A 12,530-nucleotide genomic window follows, 5' to 3' on the forward strand; every position below is an offset into this window, starting at 1 on the left:
AAGACCTTGTAATTTCTGGGAAATCGAAGTCAAGTTTATATTGAAGTTCATGCGTATTTTCTTTTCTTTTATTTTTTTTTTTAGTTTTGTGATGTAACTTGTTTCTCAGCCGAAAGCTTTTCTTCTGCAGTGGGGAAAAAATTTAAGAGAGTGACACTAAGAACAATTCATTTTCTTCTTTGTAATTGACAAATTTGCAGGCAGTGGGAAGCGGGAGAGAACTAAATGAGGAGTCTGATTTAGCTGATAACATCTTCTGTCTTAGAAATTATTTGGTGTGGGCAATGGGGTTGTCTCATGCTATTTAGTGAAGGATATTATTTAAGAAGCAAAAGTTATGTTTAATCTATCGCTTCAAAAACTACATGAAACTCCTCAAGGAAATGAGAAAGAGCAGGACATATATTCTCATTCTGAAACAAAAACCTTGCTTTCAACTGACAGATATGCAGTAACTTCACACACGCTATCACATGAAGATGCTATGTTTATCAGGTTTATTAGGAATAATGCTGTGTTCATCAGCTCATTGGTCCTGTAGCCTCACAGAAAAGTTATACAGTGTCCACCTTGAAATGGCTAACCTCTGAAGGGGGAGAAAAAAGCGTATCCACTCTTTAATGCAGCACAGTGTGAAGGTCCTTGGATGAGAGAGGTGCAGGTACCTCCAGCAAGAAATCCTGTCCTGTTTTCTATTCCTGTTCAGTTAAATTTTCAGCAGAATTTTTAGATAATCTATAGATTATCGTAGAGAAGTGAGTTCACTGAATGCAAGGCCAGTCCAATTTGTTGATGAGAAATGCTGGCTGAAAACAGGGTGCCACCATCCACCTGAATCTCATTTCTGAGCTAGTGATATAATTTTTATTTATTTATTGTGTAGGAAATCTGGAAAACAAAGTTCAGTGTTAGGCAATTATCATGCAGACTGACATCAAGAGTTCAGATAAGTGTATTTGAAAGTATAAAAGGCTAAATATTCAAGAGTGGGTTAAATGAGTGTTTGGAGTTTAGAGTAGCATGTTAGGGGTGGTATGAGAAGTGCTTTGCTGATCAGGCAAGCTGAACAGTTTATGTCACATTAAGTTGCCTCTGGAAAGGGAGGATGATCTGTTTACAGTGTCCTGGCTGCTGACGTAAGGGGGGGTGGGGGGGAGAGGGGAATGTGCTGCTTTCCTGGTGTGCTCAGGCTGAGGGAGGTTGTGGTCAGCTAGTGAGATGTGCAGCAAGTGGAGATCCTGCTTTCAGCAGTTCAGGGAACTGCTGGCCAAGCCAGACTTTGGGAGTGATGAAAGACTTGGCACAGACCCAAGAGAGGGTTGTCTGATGTTTGCTTAACTTGGGGAAGTGCTGAAAGCTGCTGGACTGGTAATTGGGACTGCAGTGGACCTCTTTCCTTGTTTCAGGCATGTGAGTAGTGGGAGGGAGACGTTCTGCCTCAGCAGATTCTTTAATCTGATCATCCACTAGATTTAAGATTTTTCCGCTTAGGTGCATCCTGCAAAATGATGTCTGAAAGCATTTTAATAAAGCACAGTTAGAGTCTGTAAGCCTGTTATCTTTGAAGAAAAAAAACATAAAAAGATTAGGCAGTCACCCCTCCAAGCCTTGTTGAGTTGAAGTCTTGACACGGTTCTGGACTTTGTTTCAACTTGAACTCTTTCATTTAAAGTAGTAATAGAGAAGGAATTTGAATGAAGGAGAAAAAAGGCAGGAGACAATTTCTTGGAGTAATAACTGTTAGCTTTTCGAAGTTGCAAGTGCTTGACCATTTAGTTCTTAACACTGGGGGTTTTCTTGTGTTGTCTTCTGATGCATAGGAATCAGTTAAGAAAGACGATATCAGAAAAGACAAATCTATAGTCTGTTTAATTTTTAGAGTGCAAGGTTTGTGAACTTCTCTGATCAAAGTAACCTCACTGAATTTGAAAGAAATTGGTTATTGTTGTTGCATATATAAGGACTGCTGCTTAGAAGTCTACTCTTGTGAGAAGACCTTTAAGTATGCTGGGATGAAAATAATTTTTCCTCATACTCTTTTTGCCTTACATACACACGTTTTCCCCACTGTATTTGTGAGTAGATATATTTAAGCAAACAAGCCTTTGGAAGATTCAAGAAGTGAATTAATGATTACACCTCTTATCATGATCTTGAAGGTATTTTCCAACCTAAGTGATTCTATTTTATTTCATAATAGATTATTCAGCACTTGTCAGACCACGTTGCAACTCTTCCTAAGATTTAAGATGCTGACCTGTAGTGCATGCTGTATGGTTCAGCCTGTGAGCTTCTGTTTCTTGCTGATGCTGTAGAAGAAATGAGGAAAAACTTCAACTTTGAAAATAGAAATGGCACTTCATTGTTCTGCTATTGTTAGATTGAATTATGTAGATAGAAGAAACAGATGTGCAAACTTGCATATTGTGCCCCTATCCCTTCTGACCCTTTTACTGTTCTTTTACAACAATAAGCTTATATCTAAAACTGAGGGCTTGATCCCCTCCCATTAAATCCATTTAATCTCTCTTACCCTCTTTAGCTTTTGGCAAAACATGACAAAGCATCCTTCCTTTTTCTTTGAATCCAAAGGAGTGATTATCTTTTATATGGGAACCTGTGTGTGGTGAGAAGGGTGAGTCAGAAGGCAGCTTCACTAATTCATTGAGCCACAAACCTTTCTCTCTATGTTGATTTTTTTTTTTTTTCCTTCCCCCCCCCTTTGGCATGACACTATGCAGGTTAAGAGGATACCTTCTGCAGTTTGCTCAGAAACGTGTGGGACTGTCAAATGCCATGACATGCTTAGTTTTAACTTCTTGCAAATGAGGAAGTATTAGTTCTGTTGATTTAAGCATCTCAGTCGTTGAGCTGTGGTATTTAGTGATTCCGATCTTGGACCAAGACCTGTGAAAGAATGTACATGCATTTGCGTGCAAGTGAGAGTATCATGTTTGATGATATTTCACTTGTAATTCTCCCCTGAGGGAACCAGGCTAAAATGCTGCAGTAGGAAATCAAGAGATGGCTTAAGAGCTATACAGCTCTTAGAAGACTAGAAACTACAGCTGTGTGGATTAGGACCTCTCTCTTTTTGTTTAACCTTGATTCTCTCAGGAATCATTGAACTGGTGCATACTTCACATCCAGGAAAAGATGGATTTACTTGAATCTGTTATGTCAGTATCACAGACAAGCAGACCTGTCTTGCACTGTTCAGTTGCTGGGAATTAAATCTGCCTTGTCCTCATCTTGAGTCTTGTACACATCTGTCTGGTATTGCTTTCAAGAGATGCCCCTCATTTGAAAGCCTGCTTTCTCATAGCCTGTTCTTCAAGCATTTCAAACTAGTGCATGGTTGGATGATGATTGCTGTTCAGTTGAGCTGGGTTAGAATTAATGCCCAGATTGACTTTTCATGCACAAATTTGGGCATAACAGTGCAGAATTACTTCTGAACTTTGCAATAAATATGGTAATTAGGACAACAGTTATCTTATAGATAGGAGAAAACTGGAAGAAAATCATCTGATGGTTATCTACATCCCATTTCCTCCTGTATTATTGTAGGTTTAGCAGGCAGATAGTGTCTGAGGTTGGGTCTCTTATAGTCTTTGTCTTAATGCCGGGAACAAGTGAGACTAAGAAGCTCATCCAGCACATGCTTTGTGTCATTTGATATGTTGTTTCTTTTCACCTTGATGGTATGGAGGTAGTTTGAAAGGTATTTTAGCAGATCCTGTGCTAGATATTATTTCAAAACTAAGAATTACAAATTTCATAAAACAAGTGAAAGGTTAAGTTCTTCACACTGAGCACATAGGCTGACTTTAATAGGTATCTACAAAAAACCATGAGAGCTTGCAGAATTAGTTCTAGATAAAGTCTCTTTTCCATGAATTTCTTTATATATTTGATGAAAAAATGAGAAGGTAACACTTGTCTACTTAATGAGTTGGATTTTGATTAATGTGTAATGAAAGGAACTAAACCTAAATTTTGGGTTAGTTTTTTGTTTTGAACTGTGTTTTAGCTGAATACAATTTGAAATGCATCGCTTCTGTGGAGCAAAATAGATGACTATTGTAATAGTGTGGAGAGAAAAAAGCATACTAGGGCAAAGAGGAAAACACATTGTAGTCAGGACTCACTGAGTACCTGGCATTGTAGGAGAATGATAGTAGAAGAAGAACAATTAGTGATTTACCTGCATAATTCTACAATACTTCCTATTCCAGAAAATGTGTTGATGTGGAAGAAGTTGCAATTTATTTAATATGACAGAATAAAAACCTTGCTGTTGCTGAAAATAGGAGGTGAAAATGCAGAATGGATGGATGATATTTAATGAACAGTAGCTGTGTATTATTGAACATCAGAAAAGGATCTATACGGTCAGATTAAAGACAGGTGACCTTTTTAGAGTTTAGTTAACCTTTTGGTCACTTTTGAGAGTTATCACTTATGAAGATAAAGGTCAAGCTACAGCTTAGTCTTCGTATATGATCTTTTCCCTGTGAGGAAAGTTAGGCTTCTCTCACTTTGGCTTTCCTGAGGAGATGTAAGAGTTACTCAATTTAACAAGACCAAAGTGGAACAAATATTTTTTTCATTTGTCTTCAAAACAATGCTAAAGAGTAAATCCCTTTGTATGGAGTAGATGGTTCCCTGACTTTTAATCATCTCTGTATCTCCCTGATAGTGTAAAAAAATAATAATTGTGAAATGCTTTAATGTAAATTGATGCACTGCCTCTGAAATCCAGAGAATTATGCAAAACTGCACTGAGTAGTCTTTGTTTCTGAAGATGGCTTTTAGTGGGAAGGTAAGCTATTGCACTCAAGAACTTCATATTTTAAAAGAAAAAATCAGTAGTAATTATGTTGCAGATGTTGACAGGTTAATAGCAGGCTGACAGGTTAACTGCTGATGAGCAGATGATGGTGAACACAACAATCCTTGGTATGCTCTTTGGTGCCACGTTCACTTACAGCTGCACCAAGGGAAACCTTGGCTAGTTCTAAACTAGGAAACCTGTCCAGCAGTTGGTAAGTCTCTAGCAGAATCTACATTATGTTCACCAAACTACTACTCCTTCAGATAGGGGTGTGTCTGTTTTAAATCATGTAGTTAAACATTGTCTGAAATTGGAAAGTCTCTTTAGGCAGCTGTTTGAGTAGTTTCAGTATATAGGTTACTGTGCTAAAAAACTTCTTCCCATCTGTGATTTTTATTTTTTTTAATTTAATTTAATTTCTCCCTATCCAATCCCTATTTATCTAATGTAGTTGATATCAGAGTGTGATGAAATGTTACATCTTGCAGGAAACACTTGCATAATGTAACTAAGTATCCAGATATGACTTGGTGGTTTCAGGGGAAACTTAGTAGCTCTCTGTCAGACTGAAGTCCACACCAAGAGAACAGGAGCAGTGAGTGAGGGAAAAACAAAAACTGCCAGTCCTGTTCTCTCCGTCTTGTGAGAGTAGCAGGTAGGGGAACTGAACGGGTTCTCAGAGGACTGTTAGTAGTTTAAGCATATGGTTTCATAGAAAATGACTGTTATGAAAGTGGAAATAATGAATTTTTGCCAATGACCAGTTTTCTTTCTTCCTCCCCCCCCACCCCCCTGGAAGTGTAGCTTAGCATTTGCAGTGATCAAATAAGTTTTATGCTAAAATTAATTTTAATAAAAACTTCAGGAAATAGAATTGAATTTAAAAAAAAAAAATAAAAAAAAAATGTAGCTCTTCTACAGTCCTTGGAATGACATTCTGCATACTATGCAAGAATTAACCAATTGAAATTACTTCCCGATGTGAGGTTGTGTGGAAGAACAATTAAATAACGGGGGGTGGGGGGGAGAAACCCAAACCATTCCCAAGAAACTGCACGTAACAAAGACATAATATAAATGGAATTGATAGTTTTACAGGCTACATGTTTGTGTACACACTCCTTACAGAACTGGAGATACAACACATTTTGTATGAATAATGAATTGGAGACTAAAAATAAGAAAGGGTTGAGGGCTCCTTCGTCTTTCCTTTGATCAACCCTTATCAAGGCTGACTGAGAAAGATTTAATTGACTTTCCATTTGTGCCTGGTCACTCATTGTACCGAGTTTAACTGAGGATCTTCTCAGCCTGCTGCCTGAGAGCATGTAGCATTCACCAAACAGTTCAAAGTGGTTCAAAGTCTGAACTCTGCTATACTTCACCAGCACTTAGCCCTCTGGGCGTTGTGTTCGAGCGTTCATGTTGTAATGGTTACACATGGGGCTGACTACATGAAAATTGGCCTAATCTGAGATTTACCATTCTTTGGCAGCAAATGTAAAAAATTGTAATGAAAAGTTATATGAAAAGCAGAATTACTTTTGGTTTAATTTTCAAATTCTTTTACAAAGACTGCTGAGAGCTGCCTAGTACTCTTAGTATCATAGAATTGTTTGTGTTAGAGGGAACCATTAGTGGCCTCTTGAGTCTGACTCCCTGTGGTGAACATGGACACCTACAAGTAAATCAGATTGCTTGGAGCCCTGTCTGGATTGACCGCAAATGTCTCCAGTGTCAGGAGTGACATTCTTATATCCAGTCTAAATCTCTCTCTCTCTCTCTCTCTCTCTCTGTCTTTTTTTTTTTTTTTGTTCAAGATCATTTCTTCTTGTTTTCTATCATAACAGATTGCTATAAAGTAAGTCTGTTCCATTTTTTTCTTACAGCCTCCCTTTACATACTGAAAGGCCACTCTCAGGTCTCCCTTGAAGCTTCCTTTTTTCCAGGCTGAACAGCCCCAGCTCTCTCAGCCTGTCCTCATAGGAGAGGTATTCCATTCCTTGGATCGTCTTTGTGGCCCTCATCTGGACATGTACCAACAGATTTGTGTCTCTCCTGTATGGAGGGTTCTACATATCGATGCAGTACTCCAGGTGAGGTCTCTCCAGTGCAGAGTAGAAGGACAGGATCATCTCCCTCATCTTGCTGGCCATGCTTTTTGTGATGTAGTGTGGTTGGCTTTCTGGGCTGTGAGGGCACACTGCTGGCTCATATCTAGCTTGCCATCCACAAGTATTCCTGAGTCCTTTTTGGCAGGGCCATGCTCAATCCTGTCATCCCCCAGCTTGTATTGATGGTGGAGGTTGTTGTGACCCAGGTGCAGCATAATCCCTTTTCCAGCTGCTTTAGGCTATGCATAATTTTGTGGAGTACTACTATTTCTCTTCCTTAGTTTTCTCTTTAAATAGCAAATTAATCTGCTTAATCCCTTTATAAAGGAGATTTTCACGTAACTTTGTCCTGACAACACTTAGCATCTTTTCTTGTTCTTATACCTCTCTTTTGTCATGGGATTAATAAAACTATATGAAATATGAATTCATAAATGGGCATATATGGCCTTTTGGAGAGATATTACAACGCTTTCTGCCTTAATTTTTCTTAACATCTTCTAGCTGCCTTTTGGTCTGTTTCTACACAGTGAGTCAATTCTAGTGTCTTTCCTTGGTGGTAACTGTCCCATGTCAAATGTTAGTACGAAAGAAGAACAATTTTACTTTTTCCATGTGCATCTTTGCATTCATCTTTGTTCATCTGCTTAATGCAATGTGCAATCTGTCACAGTAATCCTCATCTAGCTCATCTTTAAGTTTCGTGGCCTGCTCTTATTCATCTTAATGTGTCTTCTTCACACCATTTGATCCTGATCATTTGAGTTTATTGAACCGTGAAGAACCCAATATGTATGTTTCAAGTACTGTCTTAGTGAATGTTTAGAAAGGACAGTTTCACTTTGTCATACATCAGTAGGCAAAGTTTGGAAATGAAGAGTAGAGTATTCTTTCATCCAATTACAGTTGTTTCTTTAAGAACATATAATGAGGAATTGTGACAAAAGCGTTTAGGGGACTTGAGTATATTTTCAAGATTGTGTGCTTTCCGGCCTTTTCTAAGGGCTTCAGATACAGATGTGAGAAATGCTTTCTTAGCCTATACAAACCAGTCTTCTTCCCATGGTGTTTGTTAACCTGTCTTCTAATTTTCATGGGTTTTACTTTTTGCTTTTTACACAAGTGATGGATTAAAACTTACTGCTCACTTGAAATCACTGTAAAGGCTTTTAGGTGGCAAACATACAGTGTTACTCTTGCATACATGCTGATGTAAGTGATAAGTTATGGGCTACAGTTGTTTGTAATCTCTGTATGCAAATTCTGTTATGACTGCTTGGTTGTACGGTTTATTGACTGTCCCAAGTATTCTTGTTTTATTTTAAATTTATCAGCTTATTCCAAGATGGCCTGCCAATGACTAGATGAGGAAATCACATTAAACCCTTGAAATGACACTGAAAAGGTAATAAAATGGGACTGGTTTGAAATATCACATCTGGCCACTGGCTTTTGCAGGCTAACATCTCTTCCTGTGTGCATCTTTAAAACATAAATCAATGTAGTGAAGCTTTGGTTAGATTGAAATGTGAGCTGTCTTTTTCAGAAAATAAGGCTCTCATGTAGGACAGAGCTTTCTGCACCAGAGTTCACAAAGTAGAAGGGCAAATAATATAACTTCCTATATTCACTCTTCCCATGGATTTTGCCCATGTATTTCTTCCAACTTGACAGATCAATTTAAAAATAGTGAAGGCATTTCCTAGGAGAACAGGAATCATTACTTTTATTTGATGATATACCTTAATTGTTGATATGGTGTGGGGGTTGTGGTGATTTTCTTTTTTTATGACTTATGTATTAGATTGTTATCAGCAATGAAGAACTTTCTTGTTATCATTTTTTTCATTATTGTGACTAAAACAAGTTACTGTGTAACACTCATAAGATTTATGAGATGGTCACAGTAGAGCCTGGAAAACTGAAATTCAAGCAGTGCAATATCCTGCATCTTGTGTTGTGGTGAGATGCTGAACCGTTTCCCATATGAAGTAGTATGAGCCGAGAAGAGTAGATATGAAGTATAAGCTTCAATCTGATACCGTGGGCTATCTGTGCGTGGAATACAGGGGGTGCTCTAATTTAGTTTCATCCTAAGAGAACCCAATACCTGCTTTGCTGTGCAAGGTGAAGTGGTATATGTGTGTTTTTGAAAGTGCCCTCTCAGTCTACTAATCCTGAAGTGTTGAAGTAGCTGTACCTGTTTCTCTCCAGGATTCTGTTTGTAAGGTCTACTCCTCTTGGCAAGGAAGGATCAGTTCTGGAGGAGCTTTGAGGAAGGTTTCAGTAACTCTGTGATCTGTTCCTCTGAGGTGTGAAATGATGGTTCGAAGTCAGTGTACCTATGTGAAGCTGAGTCTGCTGGATCTCTTTTAATTCATGATACTCTGATTCTCTTCACTTTCTCATATTGTAAAAACACCTGTGCACCCAAACTGAGATAAAGATTGATCTCTGTAAAAGCTATAGCTGTTATGGGCTGTACCTAATGGCCATTAAAAGCTAAGGCTCTCCATAAAAGAACATGTATGTTACACAACTGGTTGCATCTGCCTAGACTGAAATTTAAGGCCCTTCTGTGTGAGTAAGAGGTACTGTGCTGGACCTGCTTATAAGTTTATTTATGCTTTGCATTTTGTGTGTCCCTTTTGTTTCTGTAGATTTAGTGCTGTTAGCATGCGTCCTTGGGAGGCCATTTTAAAGAAGCTTTGAGAATGAATGTGCTGGAGGAAACCTCTTCCTCTTGGACACTGAAAAATAAAACTTAATACAAAAAGAATGAGCTGATTATATCAGTTCTTTATATTAGACTTTTGTGCTTGGTTGGAAAAGCAATAAAGTTATAAGCTCATCTAATAATGAAAAGATCTGGAATGATTTACATCAAATGTTTTTCAATATTAGGAAAGTGAATGTGCATCTAAATGAAGAATTGTAATGCAAGACTTCACATTGATGGAAATCAACCAGGACAAGTCTTTAATAGCTTCAAAACAGGATTTATAATGGAAGCATAAATAGACATTTGAATCTATATCATGTTTTCAAAGTACCACTGATAGTATAAGTGTTTCTTGTTTTAATATAAGTTATAGCCTAATTCTTGCACTTCAGTAGTGTTTATGTTTTAAGTATCTGCTGTATTATTACTATGTATTTGATGATTTGGTGTAAATTAATAACACAGAATCAAAGAATTGGAGGGGTTATAAGGGACCTCTGGTGACTGTCTGGTGCAACCCTGTTGTGACAGTAGTTAGCTGTCCAAACAGGTCTCTAAATATTTCTAGAGGAGGATACTCCACAAACCCTTGGGGCATCCTATTCCACCACTCTTGACAGTGAAAAAGTTCTTTGTGGTAGTATGGAATTTCCTGTCTTCCAGTTTCTGCTTGTTGCCCCCTGTTCTACTGTTGTCCACCACCAAAAAGAGCATGCCTCCATTGATTTAACTCACTTCAGGTGTTTCTAAACAGTGATGAGAACCCCTCTCAGCATTCTCCAAATGGAATAGTCACAGGTCTATTGCTCGAACATCAATGACTACTGCTTAAAATTAGCTTGAGAGCTTTGTAAATACCAGGTCTAGCATAGAAAAGTATCCATTGTTTTTAAGTTCACTGACTTTTTCTAAAATGGCAGACAAACTGAACATGGTGCATTCTGAAATATTCAAACTGTTGAAATAAAAAGAAAAAAAAATAATGAAAGAATACACAGATCTTCGTATATTAAAAACCTGTGTAAATCAATTGAAAGGTTTTGGTAGAATAAATATTCTATACTTCATAGCTAAGACCTCTGGAAAGTACTTAAAATAGCAGAAGTACAAGCATAGGCTCTTAAATTTTTTTGAGGTTAAAAAACACTACCACCTTCCAGGATCTGATGGTCAGACAGACTTATTGAAGTAACGAGGACACTGCTAGGATGAGTGTTAGAGTTCTTGGTGTTACCTTTGTGTTCTGAAAGCTCTTCATACTCAGAACTGAACATGTTAATGCTTATGCAGGCACAATGTAGATGTGAGGGCGTGAATACTTGGTAATCAGCAAGTATGTTGTGTCAGGTAAGGTAATTATTTTAGTAAACAGGAGTTTCAGCGGTAAGCGGTAGGCATAGTATTTGTAATAGCATGCAATATTTTTCACCCTGTTCCCTCATATATAGTACCTCAAAATGGGGACTAAGTGCTGCATTAAAAAGGAGTGCTCTCAAGTTACATTTCTTTGCCACTAACTTAAATCTTGTGCAGTGATTTGGAAAGAGCTCACTGTAGTAAAAATCTGTCAGTACTGATCACAAAGACCTTTTTAATTCAAGTTGGTCTGAATTAGGAGTGTCTTTAAATAAAACATCTGTATCTTAATGAAAGTTGAACAGATTTATGCCCTTTATCTATCCTTTGACCTTAATCCTTATAACTCATCTATGTGTCCAATTCAGACATTCCCATTAAGTCACTTATTCTGTCTTTCCCTTTTCTTTGCAGTTTGAGTGAACTAGGGTAAATAATGTATGATACAATTTTTCCTATGTAGACAGTTTCTCCCCTCTTCTCCCTAACTTCCCCAAGCATCATTATCAGTTTAACACTTTTATTAATAAAGACACTCTAGTCTTTCTAAAATAAAAGATATTACGGAGAATAATTGAAAAGTAGGGTAATTGAAACCGTTCCTATTACATCCAGCGGAAATTACATTAATTATCTTGGACTTTGTAGGAGCAAGTAATAGTTGTTTTCATGGAACTTACTTAGAATAAAATTATTTTTGAATAAAGGCCATCAAACTTATTAATGAGTTTAACTCTTGAAGTGCCATTATTTTTCAAACAATGGCTGGAATTTACATTAAAAGTGTCTTCTAACAAAGAAAGTTAATGAGACCATTTTTCTCTGATAGAGATAAGAAATGCTATGGAAGAGATTGCCAGCTGCACTGTGACAGCAGTTGCTTCACTGAGGTGTTATCTGGCTCCTGGATCAACTTTCTCCATGAAGTACTTCACTCAACACTCTTTATCTTACATTGTTTGCTTGTTGTCTTATTCTGTCTAGGAAAGATAAACAATTTGCGTGAGAAACATTACTTTAAATTTATCTCTTACATAGGGTCTTGTTAAGAGAGACTTTGTATTTCGAAACCTGATGGCTTTTTCTATCTCAAGATGTTGGTGGTTTGAAATATGCCAAGTCCTGATGTACGCCTCTGCGATGACTGGAGAAAGCTCTGCAGAATGGCAAGGGCATAGATAACTTTGTCAGCCTTTGTTGCTAAATCTGTGTATGTGAGGAGATGTCTACTGAGATCTGAATCTGCCTCAGAAGCTTGCTTTGCATTTTAAGTGGGGGTGTCAAATGGGAGAGGGTGCCAATGCATTTAACAGTGTAGTGAAGTATCTTAGTTGGTGTGAAGATCTTCACCAACTAGTGGAAGTGATTTTGAAATGATAAAGAGTGAAGTGATAAAGACCAGCTGCAGAAATGAAATGCAAGTCTGCATCACGAGGAATAAGGTTAAGGTCAAATGATGCACCCTGTAAATTCTTCTTATCAGTGTTCTCTAATTGGTGGC

Source organism: Coturnix japonica, chromosome 4, assembly GCF_001577835.2.
Source record: "Coturnix japonica isolate 7356 chromosome 4, Coturnix japonica 2.1, whole genome shotgun sequence".
In the NCBI taxonomy this organism is placed as follows: Eukaryota; Metazoa; Chordata; class Aves; order Galliformes; family Phasianidae; genus Coturnix; species Coturnix japonica.